The sequence below is a fragment of the Elgaria multicarinata genome, chromosome 5, assembly GCF_023053635.1.
Source record: "Elgaria multicarinata webbii isolate HBS135686 ecotype San Diego chromosome 5, rElgMul1.1.pri, whole genome shotgun sequence".
NCBI classification, from domain to species: Eukaryota; Metazoa; Chordata; class Lepidosauria; order Squamata; family Anguidae; genus Elgaria; species Elgaria multicarinata.
In genome coordinates, this window is record NC_086175.1 from 124,459,766 (window position 1) to 124,478,636 (window position 18,871).

The window sequence follows — 18,871 nt, forward strand, 5'->3', positions numbered from 1 at the left end:
GTACTTAAAAAGTCTCCCTCAAACCCCTCAGTCATTCCCTTATATTAGGGTGACCATATGAAAAGGAGGACAGGGCTCCTGTATCTTTAACAGTTGCATAGAAAAGGGAATTTCAGCAGTAGTCATTTGTATATATGGAGAACCTGGTGAAATTTCCTCTTCATCACAACTGTTAAAGCTGCAGGTGCCCTGCCCTCTTTTAAATCTGGTCACTCTAGTATAGCTCCTGCACTTTAACTGTTGTGATGAAGAGGGAATTTCACCAGGTTCTCCATATATACAAATGACACCTACTGAAATTCCCTTTTCTATGCAACTGTTAAAGATACAGGAGCCCTGTCCTCCTTTTCATATGGTCACCCTACTTATATATCACTCTTCCCCCTCCCAAGACATTCTAACTCCACCCACTCAGGTCAACATTCTAAACACACCAGACTTACTAATTTTAGACATGCATTAGTGAACTGGCTTGTGGGGTGTAACGCCACACACTCTCCCACCCATGTTCCCCAGCAACTGGTGTACAGAGGCTTACTGCTTCTGATACTGGAGGTAGCTTTAATCAAGTGTAGCGGAGGTACACTTGTATCAACAGGAGAAGAATGCATACATTTGGAACAATGCATAGGAAAACAAGCACCGATTTTCATGTGAAAAGAATGGGGGAAGCTCACAAACTGATACAGACTTCAGTTGGAACAAGCTCTGAGATGGCACAAAATTGGGTGGGCTAGCTAATACCCTGGAAGACAGAAACAAACTTCAAAGTTATCTTGATAGGCTGGAGTGCTGGACTGAAAACAACAGAATGAAATTTAATAGGGATAAATGCCAAGTTCTACATTTAGGAAATAGAAACCAAATGCACAGTTACAAGATGGGGGACACTTGGCTCAGCAATACTACAAACGAGAAAGATCTTGGAATTGTTTTAGATCACAAGCTGAATATGAGCCAACAGTGCGATATGGCTGCAAGAAAGGCAAATGCTAGTTTGGGCTGCATTAATAGAAGTATAGCTTCCAAATCACGTGAGGTACTGGTTCCTCTCTATTCGGCCCTGGTTAGGCCTCATCTAGAGTATTGCGTCCAGTTCTGGGCTCCACAATTCAAGAAGGACGCAGACAAGCTGGAGCGTGTTCAGAGTAGGGCAACCAGGATGATCAGGGGTCTGGAAACAAAGCCCTATGAAGGCCGTAGCTAGACCTGAGGTTTATCCCAGGATTGTCCTGGGGTCAAACCTGTTCATCTAAGTGCCACACAGGGCATCCAGCACTCATGCAGGGACAAACCCGGGATGATCCTGGGATAAACCTTAGGTGTAGCTATGGCCGAAGAGAGACTGAAAGAATTGGCCTATTGAGCCTGGAGAAGAGAAGATTGAGGGGGAGACATGATAGCACTCTTCAAATACTTAAAAGGTTGTCACACAGAGGAGGGCCAGGATCTCTTCTCGATCCTCCCAGAGTGCAGGACACGGAATAATGGGCTCAAGTTAAAGGAAGCCAGATTCCAGCTGGACCTCAGGAAAAACTTCCTGACTGTTAGAGCAGTACGACAATGGAATCAGTTACCTAGGGAGGTTGTGGGCTCTCCCACACTAGAGGCCTTCAAGAGGCAGCTGGACAACCATCTGTCAGGGATGCTTTCGGGTGGATTCCTGCATTGAGCAGGGGGTTGGACTCGATGGCCTTGTAGGCCCCTTCCAACTCTGCTATTCTATGATTCTATGATTTGGGGAACTTCTACAAGCTTGGGTTTTGTGGATTCACATACAGGGGCACCATTGGATGCTCTGTTTCAGGTAACAATATATTTTGTAGCCAGCACTACAAAATCATCTGCTTGGCTACTGTGTGGAACAGGATGCTAGTCTAGGTGGGCCTTTGGTCCAATCTAGGAGTGCTCTCGTAACAATTGTATATCCTTGTGTGCGTTTTTTCTAACTTCCTATTCAGGATTTATGTTGCATCGCCAGCCTTTGTAACCTTGGCGTGGCCTCATTTTGCTTTGCCCCCCCTTTTTTGATGAGTCTGATCCTGGGCAGCCAAGATGTAAAACTACACATGTTATGAACGTCTATAAATTCAGCCCTTCTCTTTTCCTTTCATTCCCTCTTTCCCTCCCACCCCTTTTTAAACACTTTCCTTTGGAATTTGTCTCTCTGACCTCTTACAGCGGAACAATCTGGCAGCCTTATTTTATTTGCTCTCAATTCACCCGCGACGTTTAGCCTTCTTGCTTTCTCATATAAAGGGGCTCCATTGCAGGAACACAAAAAGCTAATTCACATTGAACTATATCCCCATAAGCTAAAACATTGCAATCAAATTGTCCCTATGTCATTCTGTTTCCTGCATCAGGCATCTTCAGCTGAGCACTAATGAGTTTTACTTGAGTATTGTCCACTTGTGTAACATTAGAGATCGCATACCCCCAAATGAATTTTGAGGTTGGGATAGAATACACCATACCAGTGTAGAGGGAGTGAGGGGGAGGATCTTGTGATATCCTGATTGCAAGATCCTCCCCTTAGTTAGGGTGACCATATTTGGGAAACCAAAAAAGAGGACACCTAGTGTGTGTGTGGGGAAGCAGCTTTCTGAGTCCTGCAGAAAGTACGTTATTCCTCCGCCACCTTAAAGAACCCAATTGGAGTTGAGGAGGGGAAAGGATTTCATTCTGCACCACCACCATCCACTCCAATTGGGGCCTTTTCTATAATGTCCACGAATGACCCACTTTCCCCTTTAAGACCTCAATTGGAGCTCGGGGTGGGGGAATGATGTGCCTCAAGAAAGCATGTCATTCCCTCCTGCCATGCTAGTGGCAGCCTTAAAGAGGAAGGTGTGTCATTCCAGGACATTATTGAAAATTATAGAAAATCCCCCCTGACACCATGGAAAGAACAAAAACCAGGACAAATCCGGGGAAATCCTGACAGTTGGTCACCCTACCCTTAGTCCACATGCGGGCACGACATCCTGGGAGGAAGGAGCGTGTCGCGCCTGCCATTTTTTTTTAAAGGAGATGAGCACACATGAGCTCCAACTAAGAGTAAGTTAAAAAAGAAGAAGCCCTGACCCTGCTTCCCAACTGCCCCCAATTCTTTTTGGCCTGGTTCCTTCCCTCTACTGATCCCCTCTACTCATGGGGAGGAGGGAAGAAGCTGGGATGGGTGGCCACACTTCCCGCAGTCTTGGGACAATCCCAAGGCTATGGAAAGAATTGGGTTTTTCCAGGGAGTACTTATCTCTGGGAAAACCCGTTCTCATCCCTCCTGTGCATCATCTGAACACACAGGGACTCGGCCATGACCAGCCTGGATTTTCGGGCTGGGGTAGAAAGGCCTCAGTTTTCCTTACTGAAAGGAAATGTATATTCTGAATTTTTCCAATGTGTCCATTATTATGGATGCTTTTGTGTGTGTTCATTTGTTTGTTTGTTTGATTGATTGATTTTAAACATTTAGATGCTCTCTCACCATATCAATAAAAAAACAAAACACAGGAAAACTTAAGGCAGGTAATATTATAGCATTAAAAGCAGTGTCAAATCAAACAAAACAATATACTAGGAGGAAAGAAACCATCACGAAAGAACTAACATAGCACAAGAAAGCAAATCCACCAGAAAATGAAAGGAAAAAAAGAAAGGGAAAAAAGTCCACAGCAGGTAATCAGCCCCAAAAGTATGCAAGCCCCAAACCAAAAGTGAAAAATAACAACTCAGTACATTTCAGTAGATTTCTTTCAAAAACCTCCATGGACAGAGGCAGTGTGCCCTTAATTGCCAGGTGCAGGGATGATGAACAGGCCTTGTGAGCAGTAGTTGGGAGAGACTGGGAAATATGGCTGGCTATGGCTGGAAACTGTATTCTAGGCTTAGGGTGACCATATAGAAAGGAGGACAGGGCTCCTGTATCTTAACAGTTGCATAGAAAAAGGAATTCCCTCTTCAACACAACAGTTAAAGCTTCAGGAGCTTTAACTGTTGTGATGAAGAAGGAATTTCACCAGGTGCTGCATGCATACAAATGACACTTGCTGAAATTCCCTTGTCTATGCAACTGTTAAAAATATAGGAGCCTTTTCCTCCTTTTCATATGGTCACCTAGACTTGATGGACCTTGGTCTGGTCTAAGAAGGGAATCTGTATGTTTTTAAACCACCCTTCATAATCACTTGGTTCTCTTTTTATGTGTGAAATAAACAGTGCATTAAAGCAAAATCCATTTTATTATCTCATTCCATTTTGGCCTGCTTGGCAGCTAGAAGATGAATGGAGGTTAAACAGCACTAAAGCCTTCCTGGCTTTTTCTTTTTAACAGACACCCTCTGAAATACAAAATAGAGCTATTACACTATTGATCTAGGATACACCTAAAAACCTATGAAAGCATGGTTGGAGGCAGAGGGGGAGTAGTAGTAGATGATTCCCACTTACTTAGGAGTAAGCCCCATAGAACTCAATGAGATTTAATTCTGAGTAGACATGTCTAGGATTGTGCTGTTAGCGGTCGTTACTTCTAGAAATTTGTGGTTCAAAGAGGCGAGGCATGATGTATTGATATGTTATTTGTCCATAGAGCAAAATGTTTGTGCGTTTTTGTTCAAAACAGGGTTATTTGTGATTTCTGTTGATTTTCATGCAGGTGACGGGATGGTCTTTGTATGCTGAGATCAAAAAGACTGCTCTTTGCTCTGATAAGAAATATTCAGAAGGGAGGCTTGTTTCTTCTTCTTTTTAAGTAGTCTGCTTTGCTGTCAAGAGGAGAATCTTTTTCTTTCCTTTTTTCTTTCTTTCAGTAATCCCAGATCCTTTCCCCTGGATCCTTCAGAACTCAGACAAGTTGGAAAATGTAGGTCATCTCCATCAAGCAGTTAGTAGGTCACCGTCTTTGATCAGGAGGAAAACGCTGATAAGAACGGCTGTCAGATATTGTTTTATCACCCAGGCAAAAACCTGCAGATGTGCTGTGGCAACTTGCAGTCACTTCAAGCAAGGTAACAAACATGCTTCTTTCTAAGTTGCATTTCTATTAGTGCCAAGAAAACAGAACCCTTTGAAGCCCTACAATGCAACATCCAGGCATATACGAGAAATTCATTTCATTCCATCCACTTCATTTCATTTATTTCTCTACCACCCGATAGCTGAAGCTCTCTGGGTGGCTTACAAAGATTAAAATCTTAAAAATACATTATGAAAACTATTTACATACGAAAACGTGAAGGAAGTTCTAACTAGGGATGAGCGAACTCACCCGGATCTGACTCATCAGACCTTTGGCAGCTCAGCAAGCGTCCAATGAGCACCCAGCAGCCATTTGCAACCATGTGGAGACTCCATTGTGCATGACAATGGAGGCTCCAGAAATTGCTCATTTCCTCCATTGAGTGAATGGGGCCTTTACAGCCACCATTTATACAGTGGGGGAATTACAGCATTTCTGCAGCCTTCCATGTTGTGCATAATGGAGGCTCTGGATGGGGGCAGACAGGCAGTCATTGGGCCATGTGGGTCCACAAATGCACTGCAGGCACCTGACTGGGTCCAAGGGGGTGGACGTGGGTGAGTCTGTTGGACTCCCAGACCTATTTTGGTGTATACGACATCTCTAGTCTTAACCTGGTGACAAAATGCTAACAGTGTTGGCACCAGACATGCATCATAACGGGGACACCACCGAGAAGGCCCCCTCCCAATTGCTGTGTTCCAAGCTTCCTTCATGCACATTTCCTGCTCGCATTTGCGATCATGAACGGGAAAAATTGTGTGAATTGATCATCAATCAGTCCTGAAATGTGTGCACATTTTCCCCAAGTTTGTGCACATTTCCTAACCTGTACAATTTTCCTCCATTGACTAAAGTAGGAGTTTCTGTTTGCAGGGGAAATTTGTGCAATTGGGACATTTGCACAAAATTGAACTGGGGAAAGTTGCACAAATAAAATGCCAGCACATGTTTTGCAAATGTTTTTGATAGGCACATGCCTGTATACACAGTCAGGTTCGGGGCTACTAATAGGACATACTCACATATTTTGCGAGCAAAAACAGAATTCCCATACATCGCTACTTTGTACCATTGATTCCATTTGGGCTTTCAAAATAAGCACTGGATCGAACAGCACTCCCAAACTGAGAACCTGATCCTTAAGGAGAAAATCATCCCTAGCCAGAAATATCTGAACTTCACCTCTCCATTCACGTGGACCACCCCTCAAAAGAACCTCCATCATGTCTAGATTGTGCTTCATTAGTGATTGCAGCAGCTGACCATTCAGTACCATTATGGTCTTGACCACAGGTGAACATGCATATGCCAAAACCCAGTAATTCTTCTACTTCAAAAAGGGGTGGAAAAATGAGTGTGTTAATCAGCTCAAAGTGATCATAGAATCATAGAATAGTAGAGCTGGAAGGGGCCTATAAGGCCATCGAGTCCAACCCCTTGCTCAATGCAGGAATCCACCTTAAAGCATCCCTGACAGATGGTTGTCCAGCTGTCTCTTAAAGGCCTCTAGTGTGGGAGAGCCCACAGCTTACCTAGGTAATTGGTTCCATTGTCATACTGCTCTAACAGTCAGGAAGTTTTTCCTGATGTCCAGCCGGAATCTGGCTTTCTGTAACTTGAGCCCATTATTCTGTGCCCTGCACTCTGGGATGATCTCACAAACCAAACATGAAGTAAATCATATTTTACTGAAGAATAAAAAAAAAGTTATGGTTACAATCTAACCAAATCCAGCCCTTGCTTGGAGGCTAATATAAGAATTTCTGAGTCCCATTGATTTCCGTAGCATAATTATGCGCATGATCCCAATGAAGGCATGGATCCTAACCATAGTTCTTCATAAGAGAGAAAGCTTTGGTGGTAGCACTGAAACATTTTACTCTCTTAGATTTTCCGAGAAGCTACCCAATGGCCTCTTCTCTGCTGTGTGTCAGCGCCACCACTGAAGATGGCCAGAGGTGGTATTGCACATGCCAGTTCATCAGGGAGCAGGTGACACAAGAATCCACTGAATCCTTTAAAGCCCTTGAAAGCTGCTGGTTCTGACTTTGGCTTCTCAAACCAACCCTCTTTGGGATTCCCTTCCCATCACCACCATCCCCCCCCTTTTCTCTAGATCACCATCCCCAGCCCATGTAGACAAAATGAGATGGACTACCAATGTCTCTTTCAGCATCTCAGTAACCTCACTTACAATATTGAAAACAGTGGAGGGAAGCAGTTATGTGTTGATCCTATTGTACTCTTACATGGGCTGAGATATATAGATCCCATATTTCACTCTGAAGAAAGGGTTTATTTCCAGCAGTAAATATGATGTTTGCAAAATGGGAAGAGGCTATTTCAGAGCTGTTACAAGACCACTGAATAATTGAATTATTACTCATTGGTGGCCAATGGAATTTGTTACCTGTAAGTTTCCAGCGCCCTGAATCAAAGTAATTACACTCACAGTGTCACTAAGGTGAAATAATGGCACGGAGCTCTTCATGATGAAAAGGCAATTGCAAAAAAAAGGGGGTTGGTGGAGTAATAGCACCCAAAGTAAGTTGCCTTCTTGCCTCCTGCCTGGTTACTTTATTATATGGCTATATAGCTCATTCCATTTTGCTTCACTGGAGTGACAAATAAGGGAGCTTGAATGTCTATCTCTGGAGAAATGAGCACGCCATGCTTAATGGGAAGTAATGGACGGGTCGTTCTTTTTTATGCTCATGCATGTGCCATATAATAAAGGGTTGGCAGAGGTTATTATGGGACTTTTTTTATAGGGGAGGCCTTAATTGTTCTTTAATCATTTCAAAGAACGTCTCTCCATGGGGTTTCTTTTGTTTAAATGTTATTATGGTATATTTCCCCATCATGCTCCCTCAGATGTGTTGGACTACAACTCCTGTGTATTCCCTAGCTGGTATGATGGGAATTATAGCTACCACATCTGGGGAGCACCAGGTTGGGGAAAGTTGGATTCTGGATTCTACAAAAAGGGATGGATGTGGACCGGGAAGGATCCTCCCATGTGTACCAGCTCCAAGCATCTGCCTATTTGTAATTAATTTGTGGAATTGGGTACCACAAAAGGAGCTGCTTTAGAAGGCTTTGACAGGCAAAATTCTAGAGGGGGATTCTAGCAGCAACAGCTTGCCTTAGCCATCCATCTAAATACAATTGATATTTCTGAACATCAAATGTTGGGAATAAACAATAGGAGAGAGAAAGATCATTACTGTCATGCTCATGTTTGCAAAATGAGCTGAACCCATTTGATCAAGGACAATAGCAGGACAAAAGTGATGAGTACATATTAGGGAGGATGTGTCGAGACTACCAAATCAAAGATGGTTTGAGAAAAATAATAATATAATTGGCATGACATTCCACTAAGGAATCCCGGAAATGGTAGTGTCATCAACAGGGCTGGCCCTGCCATTGGGCAAAGTGAGGCAGTCGCCTCAGGCAGTAGATGCTGGGAGGCAGCAGCAAAGTGTTCAAGGAGAGAACTGTATGCCTTGCTGCCTACTCTGTGCCCCCTGCTGCCTTCAAGTTAATGGGAGAACATCTTCCCATCAATACTGTGGAAGACAGATTCATCTGCCAATCCAGTCAGCTTCTGTACATGGAATAGAAGGGGGTGCCATCTTGTCCTTTGCCTCGGGTGGCAAAATGTCTTGGACTGGCCCTGGAGGTGCTGATAATTCACTGGGTTGCATTCAGCTTTCATGAAGCTTAGAGTAGAGCCATCATAATCAGTGAGATCTGATTTAATCAAGTCTCAGTGGTTTCAGTGGGTCTATTCTAGATCCAACCCATTATTTTGCTATCAGTCAAACCTAAACAACTACATTTCCCAGATACTTTTTCAGTGATGTCATTTGAACCCCACCTATTCTTTTTATTAATATATTTAATTGATAAGCATTGATCAGTGCATTAAATTTAGGTATAATTAACAAGCATTCATATATGGTTGGGCAGGGGAAAGGTGCTGCCCCTGACCAGAGTGCAGGACACGGAATAATGGGCTCAAGTTACAGGAAGCCAGATTCCAGCTGAACATCAGGAAAAACTTCCTGACTGTTAGAGCAGTATGACAATGGAACCAGTTACCTAGGGAGGTCATGGGCTCTCCCACACTAGAGGCATTCAAGAGGCAGCTGGACAACCATCTGTCAGGTATGCTTTAAGGTTGATTCTTGCAATGAGCAGGGGGTTGGACTCAATGGCCTTGTAGGCCCCTTCCAACTCTACTATTCTATGATTCTATGATTCTACCTACACATGTTCATTGAATTGTCTATAGGATATATAGCCAAGACTTGTGCATATTCATTAGCATAGGAGTGGGCAACTTGTGGTCCTCCACATGTTTTGGCCTACAACTCCCATTGGCCCTTACCAGCATAGTCAATAGTTAAGGATCATGAGAGTTGTAGGCCAAAGCATCTGGAGAGGTTCAAGGTTATCCAGCCCTGAATAAAAGATCAGTAGTCTCTACAAATGTTATAATGAGCATGTAAAGTTGGGGAACAGAGCGAACTGCTAGGATCCCAGACTGAACACCAGCAATGGACTGATGGTGAAGAGGGTTGAGACTACAGGTATATGAGAAATTACTTTCAGATTCAGATTTTTATTCTTTTATTCTATTGGTTCACTGCTCCGAAATCCTTGGTTGAAGAGTGGTATATAAATATTATAAATATAGAAACAATAAATAATTCATTCATAAAAACATAAGAACATAAGATGGATTAGACCAAGGGTCTATCTAGTCAAGCATTTGGTTCACACAGTGGCCAACCAGCTGTCAACCAGGGACCCACAAGCAGGACACGAGTGCAACAGCACCCTCCCACCCATGTTCCCCAGCAACTGGTGTATATAGGCTTACTGCTTCTGATACTGGAAGTGGCACATAGCTATTACGACTAGTAGCCATTGGTATCCTCCCCCAGAAATTTATCTAATCCCCTTTTAAAGCCATCCAAATTGGTGGCCAGCACTACATCTTGTAGCAAATTCCATAGCTGAACTCTGCACTGTGTGAAGAAGCACTTCCTTTTATCTGTCCTGAAACTCCCAACAATCAGCTTCATGGGATGACCCCATTGGGTTCTAGTATAATGGGAGATTGCCTATGTATTTGAACACAATTTGCATTCAAAGTCCATACATTTCCAAGCCTGCAATATGATTCACAGACCCTCAAAAGATGCATTCGACAGCTTCCTTACATTTGAAAAATGTGAGTGAAAAAAAATGTGTATATTTGCAAAATTCACACAAATACACTTTAAGCAATGAGAGAAAGCATGCATACATTTCAAAGATGCACAACATTGGTGCCTACATTTCGAAACATACTCACGTAAACAAAACAAAGCTCACAACCTGAAACGTAGAATTTGGAAAATGTCGGTGAGCTCACGTTTCGCTGATTGACATGTGCAGTATTTAAACATGTAGTGTTGACATACACATAGTTTTTGGTCTACTAGACACATACCTGTGGAGATGAGGATGCACACTGTAGACTCATCCAGCAAGGTTTCCATGTGCGAGCCGCTTACGCTTGTAATGATGCATTGCAAACATCCTGTGGCCATGAGTTCCATACCTCAAATATTAAGCTACCCCCGACCCCTGTACATATAAAATGCAATGTGGTAGTCGCTGCCCAAGAACTTTCATTAGGAGACTCTACTCAACACTCACTTGAAGCCAATGGAAGGTCTGATGTTGCCCTGGGTGTCAGTTGATCAGGGCCATAAACAAGAGCACAGGAGGATTGCATGAAGTGACAGGTGTTCCTACTTTGCATAATACAATTTCCTGTTCTCAGTATTCACCCGCCTATCTGAAATGAATTCAGGATAAAATGATAACGAACTGCCTTTCGTCACTGAAATGCACACAAAATCAGAAATTTCATCTAGGCTTAACATGTGCCCAAATAAATAAATAAATAAAATCACAATTGCATAGGGAAACAGATGAAATGAAGAATCGTACCTATAATTCCTACAATGATAATTCTATTTCACAGACGTCCTGAAAACACTTTTTCTTTTTCTTTTTTGTAAATTGCCATCCTGGATCTAATTTATGATGAGATCGGTTTTGCCACGTAGGGATATAAAGTGCAAACTTTCTTCCATACTAACAATAATCCCTTCATTATGTTATACTGTTTTCTTGCTTTCTCCCCCGGGAATTGCTGCATATATCACCAACAGGAAAAAGAATAAATCTCTTTGATTTGGAATCCTCTGGTAATTGCAAAGGGCAAGGTCTGTCTGTTAGACTTCCAGTCTACTGTTGAGTTAATGTTACCTGTACATTTTAATGAGGCTGCGGAGGACCCGAGGAAGAAGAACTGCCCTTCAGAATTTACGGAGCCTCACTTTAAACAGTCAGCCAGAGAGAAATGAAAGGCAGAAGTATCTGTCATACCAGGGGAGAGACCAGAGAGAAACACATCTCCTAAACAAGGATCTCGCAGGTAGCCAGTGTGGTGTAGGGATAGGGTGTGGGGCTGAGGCCTAATCTACACCAAGCAGGATATTGCACTATGAGAGTGGTATGAAAGCTGTATATAAGAGGCAGGACCCACACCAAGCAGGATATACCACTATGAAAGCGGTATATGGTATGTGTCAATGGGCCCCAACAGTTGTCAGTGCACTTCAATACCGCTATAAAGCAGTAGTGTGGCTCCTGCCTTTTATATACCACTTTCATAGTGGAATATCCTGCTTGGTGTAGATTAGGCCTTGGATGCTGGAGAACCAGGTTCTAGACTCATGCTTCGTGTTAGTGATGACTATGATACAAATGGCTGGTGTATCATGGAGGCCCTTCATGCAAGTTTGGATCAAGGAAAAGGGAGGGGGTGATGGTTTCAAGGGTTCATGGCAGGAGACCAAAAAAAAAAAAAAAGAGTCTATGACAAGCTAGGCCCGTATTCCCAAATAATCTAGGCCTGGCTTGAACTTGGCTCAGTGACATCAAAATGCCCGCCTCCTCCCCTTCCCTGACTAGACTAATCATTTTCATCGGGGCAGAATATTCAGACATCTGTTTGATGAAAGTCTACACCAGTGGAAATCCAAGCTATCAAGATTTAAAAAAAAAAAAGTCATTGCCTACTATAAGAGATATGTTCATGATTTCAATTAACTGGAGCTGCGCCTTCAAAATCCCTTTGCAAATTAGACACACTCAGAACAAAAAAGGGCTCCTGGAGTGAATTCACAATTCACACGGCAGACAGACTTTGGCTCATCTGAGGCGTTGGTGAGAATTCCTTGTCTAATGAAATTTCATAGGAGGTGTTCTTTCCGTTTCACTAATATGCCGGTTTATGCTTCTGGAGACATCCAAGGGAATTCACAGGTGTAGGTGGCAATGCGGACTAATGGCAGGAAAGTAATTGATTTGGTGGCGGAGGCAGGGACCAGGGGAGAAGGAAATATGAAAACAAACAGCCTCACAGTATGCTGTTTGTTTAGGGAAAAGTTCCCATATGTTTGCATTAGTGAGTCAAACAGGTGACCAGGTATTCATTTTATCACTCCACAACATGGCTGAAGTTAGCCCAGTACAAGGCTTGAGTAAAGGGTAGGAATGGTTGGGCACGTACCAAGGGCCTATCCTCTGCCAGGGGGCCACCAACAAGAATCCCCAGGAGTTGTTCCTTCCCTTCACCATTGTAACCCACTTGTTCATCTGCCTCTCGCCCCGGCCCAGGCAATAGTGGCGATGAGAAGGAGGAGTGTTTTTATTTGAAGGAAGCCAGATTCCAGCTGGACATCAGGAAAAACTTCCTGACTGTTAGAGCAGTATGACAATGGAACCAATATCTAGGGAGGTTGTGGGCTGTCCCGCATTAGAGAACTTCAAGAGGCAGCTGGACAGCCATCTTGTCAGGCATGCTTTAAGGTGGATTCCTGCATTGAGCAGGGGGTGGACTCGATAAATAGGTTCTTTTCAACTCTACTATTCTATGATTCTATTTACAATATTTCTTGGCTGCCTTTCAAGGCAGGAGCCCTCCCAACGTAGCTTCAGGGCCAGCGCTACCATTGAGGCCAGTCAGGCGGCGGCCTAGAGCGCCAAGCTAAGAGGGGTGCCAGGGCACAGAGCACACAGCACTCAGCCAAAGTCCAAGAGCACGTGCGCGTTGGCTACATGAATGACAGGCCGGGCGGCCTCCTCTTCACGACAGAGGAGCTGGGCTGATGGCAGGCAGCATGGGGCTGCGAGCCATCCAATTCTAGGAGTCAGCTGGGCGGGCGAGATGGTGCCCGCCCAGCCGAAGTAAAGCCTACAGGGACGCTGGGGGGTGGCTCCACGGCGCACACGTTCTCGGACTTCCGTGCCCTGGAGCCGCCCTCCCAGAGCCTCTCTAGGCAAAGTCTTAGTGGAACGACACGCAGCAGCAGAAGCAATTAGCCAGCCGGCATGAAGAGCAGCAGCAGCAGACCTAGGCACACTTTCCTGGGAGTAAGCCCCGTTCGCTTCAGTGGGTCCTACTTCTGAGTAGACGTGCATAGGATTGCACCATTCACCTCCCTTTCCATTCCAGAGAACCCTTTCAAGAAGTACAGTATGGTTGATAAGAACGTAAGTAGAGCCATGCTGGATCAGACCAAGGCTCCATCTAGTCCAGTATTCTGTTCACACAGTGGCCAACCAGCTTCCCACAGGAAACCCACAAGCAGGACATGAGTCCAACAGCACCCTCCTACCCATGTTCCACAGCAACTGGTGTACATGTTGCTGTGGACTATGGAATGGCCTGCCAGAGGAGATTTGTCAGCTTAAAGCGTAAAGACTAGTCTCTTCTGGCAGGCCTACCCAGATGAATTTTAAACCTAAGAATTTTAAGATGCTGTGATTGTTATTTTAATATTATATTGGGTTTATATGGTCTTTTAACTAATTTTATGTATTATATTGTGTTTGGTGTTGTTCCCCACCTCGATCCAGAGGGAGAGGTGGAATAATAATAATAATAATAATAATAATAATAATAATAATAATAATAATAATAATAATATCATAAGCATACTGCCTCTGATAAAGCAGGTAGCATATTGCCATCAGGTCTAGTACACAAAGCCTTCTCCTTCAGGAATTTGTCCAATACCCTTTTAAAACCATCCAAATTGGTGACCATCACTGCATCTTCTGGTAGTGAATTCCATAGTTTAACTATGTGTTGTGTGATAATTATGAATGCCACCAAGTTATTTAAAAGACTCAACAAGATTGCATTCCCCTTGTCTATCCCATTGCAATGATAGTCCGCCTGTCCAGCCAAGGTAATTTTTATCTTCCGACTTATCCTGAAGGCAAGCTTCTAACTGCCGAAGAAATGCATTTCGTCCAAATATGTTTGCTGCTAAATGACCACTACATCTTCTATTATCTCGCTCACACATGACAGAACACAACAAGAGTAGGCTTCACTGTTGTTGTTTTACTAGAATCATGAGGTCCACCAGCCAAAATCAGGTGCAAAACAGTTTTTTTGAAATGAATTGTTGTAAACCGTGCAGAGAGCTTCAGCTATGGGACAGTATAGAAATGAAATAATAAACAATAATTTGGAATGGCTTTAAAAAGGGAATAAATTAATTCATGGAGCATAAGGCTATCAATGGCTAATAGTCCTGATGGTTCTATGCTACCTCCACTATCAATGGCAGTATGCCTATGTATGTCCACCAGTTGCTGGGGAACATAGCTCTTCTTATGTTCCTAAGAAAGAAGAATCCAGCCTATTTCATTATTTCCCTCATTCTCCAGCAAACATGGCTCTTCTTATGTTCTTTTGAACACTCTTTCTAAAAGGTTGGGATACATCTCATAAGGCTTAGTTAACAGTGGGAACATGCTGGTATTTTTGGTAGCTCGTCTTTGGCCTTGCCCACGATTAGAATGTGACCCCTGAGGGTTTCTCCAAAACTGAATTCATCACTCAGTTTGAAAGGAGATCATCAGCCCTGTCTTTAGGTCCCTTTTGCAGGGTTTAAAGGAAGATATAGTCTAGTATCATAGAATCATAGAATAGCAGAGTTGGAAGGGGCCTACAAGGCCATCGAGTCCAACCCCCTGCTCAATGCAGGAATCCACCCTAAAGCATCCCTGACAGATGGTTATCCAGCTGCCTCTTGAAGGCCTCTAGTGTGGGAGAGCCCACAACCTCCCTAGATAACTGGTTCCATTGTCGTACTGCTCTAACAGTCAGGAAGTTTTTCCTGATGTCCAGCTGGAATCTGGCTTCCTTTAACTTGAGCCATTATTCCGTGTCCTGCACTCTGGGAGGATCGCGAAGAGATCCTGGCCCTCCTCTGTGTGACAACCTTTTAAGTATTTGAAGAGTGCTATCACTTGCAAATTAAGGTGACCATAGATAGAGCCATTGATCTAAGATGGAGGAGGAGGAGGGAAGGGGAAGGAGAAGGAGAAGGAGAAGGAGAAGGAGAAGGAGAAGGAGAAGGAGGAGAAATACCAAACAAACTGAAGGATGGACTCATAGGGATATTTTTTTCTCTTTTGGCTCAGTGATAAGAAACCAATATGGAATGGCATCCCAGCAACAAGAAAGGTGAGATTGCTTAAGGTGGAAAAAGTAATTTACAGCTTGACGTCTGCATTCTGTTCCTTTTCTTTTCTTTCAGAGGGCCTGTCAGCAGAGGAATAGCTCGAAAAAGATGAGCATTGTGCTTTATTTAGATGTGTACCGCACAGGCTGTTTTGCATGCGTAAGCCAATTATATAAGAACACCTGGAGTGGTTCATATGAAGAACCACTTAGGGAGATATCGAGCTGGGATAGATTCCATAAGGCGACGATGGCGGGCATTAAGCAAAGATCACAGTGTTTGGCTCTGTGCCTCCCTTTGCTGTTTCCGCGTGCGGCCAGGAGAACTCTTCTGCATCCCCAACAATGCATCTCAGGCACAAGGGCTTTCGCTGTGACAATTTAATAAATGCCAGCACAAGCAGAAGAGTCAGGGTAGATCTGGACAGTCTCTGTGCTGCAATGATAAACACAGGAGATTGCTAGATCGGTTAGGGTATCAGACAGGTGGGCAGAAGTAGAATTTTAACAAACAAAGATGCACAGAGAACCCCTCCTTTCTTTTTATAGAGTAAACAGGGGGCACAGCCCTCTGCCTCCTCCCCTTTCTAATCACCCCAATGAAAGCTTTTCACCCCAATTAAACAATGTGAAGAAAGAGTGGAAGGTGGGGTTACAGAAGTAAATTAAACTAAGGGTGCAATCCTGTAGAAATGGCCATTAGCCTCCAAATTAGGAGGCTTACAGCCATCCAATACAGAGTGGGGGGTGGGTGGCAGGTACAGGGGGGATGGGGAGGGAGGCTAGGGAAGGCTGGCAAAAGCTCATAGCCCACTTCCCCAGTCCGTTCCCCTCCCCACTCATGAGGACGCCCACTTTCTGTCGTTCGCAACCTCAGAGAGGCAGCCAGCACAATTCTCTCTATGCCAACTGCAAGGGAGAGGGGGAGCTTGGACTCCTGGGTCCAAGGTTGGAGCAGTATCTCTGACGGATCCTGGAAACTGAAGTATTCCATCCCCCCCCCCACTGACTCTGCCGATGGGGCATAGGATTGCTTTCTAAAATTTATCAGTTTATTGGTTTTATTCTTGTAAATTATTCATACATAGAATCATAGAATAGCAGAGTTAGAAGAGTCCTATAAGGCCATCCACCCAACCCCCTGCTCAATGAAGGAATCCACCATATAGCATACCTGATAGATTGCTGTCCAGCTGCCTCTTGAAGGCCTCTAGTGTGGAAGAGCCCACAGCCTCACTAGGTCATTTGTTCCATTGTTGTATTGCTCTAACAGTCATTTTTCCTGATGTCCAGCTGGAATCTGGCTTCCCATAACTTGAGCCCATTAGTCCATGTCCTGCACTCTGGGATGATTGAGAAAAGTTCCTGGCCCTCTTCTGCATGACAACCTTTCAAGTCCTTGAAGAGTGCTATCACGTCTCCCCTCAGTCTTCTCTTCTCCAGGCTAAACATGCCCAGTTCTTTCAGTCTCTCCTCATAGGGTTTTGTTTCCAGATCCCTGATCATCCTTGTTGCCCTTCTCTGAACCTCCTCCTCATTCATTCATTCATTCATTCATTCCTACATTTATATTCTGCCACTTTTCCTCTTGCAAGGAACCCCTCGGGGCTTACATGCTCCTCCTTCTCTCCATTTCACCCTCACAACAGCCCTGTGAGGTTGGTGAGGCTGAGAGTCAGTGAGTGGCTCAAAATCACCAGTGAGCTTCATGGTCGAGTGGGGTTTTTGAACCACCTTAGTTATAGGCTGATGCTTTAACCACTACCCTGCACTACCTCTAGAGCAATGATCTCCAACTGATGGGTCATGACCAAAAAGTGGGTCGCAAGATCAGTCAAGATGGGTCGCGGTAAAGCTGTTGCCATCATGTTGGACAATTGTGAAATTGTGCAAGTGGGTCCCACGTTGCACGTTGTTAGACCGAGGTAGATCTCAGATCTGGACCAGTTGAAGATCCCTGCCTCTAGAATGTATACATTTGTTGATTTCAGCAGGCTGAGTAGGCAAGCTTAACACTGCATCAGTAACTGCCTTTTTCAAAACTCTCCTAGGCTTTGGACATCCTTTGACTTGTTTTACAGTGCAACCTGATGCATGCTGACTCAAAAGTAAGCCCTACTGAGTACAAAGTAGGCCCCATTGAGATCAATGGAACTTACCATTAGATAAGCATGTATCGTGGTAGTGGGCAGCTTGTGGCCCCACACGTTTTGGCCTACAACTCCCATCATTCCTTACTATTGGCTATGCTTGCTAGAACTGATGGGAGTAGTAGGCCAAAACACTTGAAGAGCCACATCAAGTTGCAGAAAAAGGCAACTAAGGTTATTAAGGGGCTGGAGCATCTTCCCCATGAGAGAAGGTTACAACAGCTGGGATTGTTCAGCTTGGAAAAAAGGGAGGCTAAAGGGAGACCTGGTAGAGGTGTACAAAATGATGCATGGTGTGGAGAATGTGGATAGGGAGACATTTTTCTTCATCTCTCATAATACTAGAACCCGGGGTCATCCCATGAAGCTGATTGTTGGGAGATTCAGGACAAATAAGAGGCAGTACTTCTTTACAGAGTACGTAGTTAAAGTATGGAATTCACTACCACAAGATGTAGTGAGGGCCACCAATTTGGCTGGCTTTAAAAGGGGGTTGGATAAATTCCTGGAGGAGAAGGCTATCCATGGCTACTAGCCCTGATGGTTGTGTGCTACCTCCAGTATCAGAGGCAGTAAGCCTGTATACACCAATTGCTGGGGAACATGGGTGAGATGGTGCTGCTGCGCCATGTCCTGCTTTGTTGGTCCCTGGCCGACGGCTGGTTGGCCACTGTGTGAACAGAATGCTGGGCCGGAACTACACCAAGCAGGATAGAACAGTTCAAAAACGTTTTGAAAACTGTATATGTAGTGTGTCCTGGGCCTAAACAGTTGTCACTACTGTTATGAAGCATTATAAAGCAGTAGTGTAGATCCTGCCCAGGACTAGGTGGACCCTCGGTCTGAACCAGCAAGGCTCTTATGTTCTTACCCCTGCTTTATTGGATTGCAACCTGAATCTCTGCTTTAAGGCTGATCATACTTTTTTTGTTGTTTATTCGTTCAGTCGCTTCCGACTCTTCGTGACTTCATGGACCAGCTTTCTGTCGGCCGTTGCCACCCCTAGCTCCCCCAAGGTCAAGTCTGTCATACTTTTACTCTGCTATTTTCATCATATAGTTTTATTGGTGTGTGTTTTTTATTGCT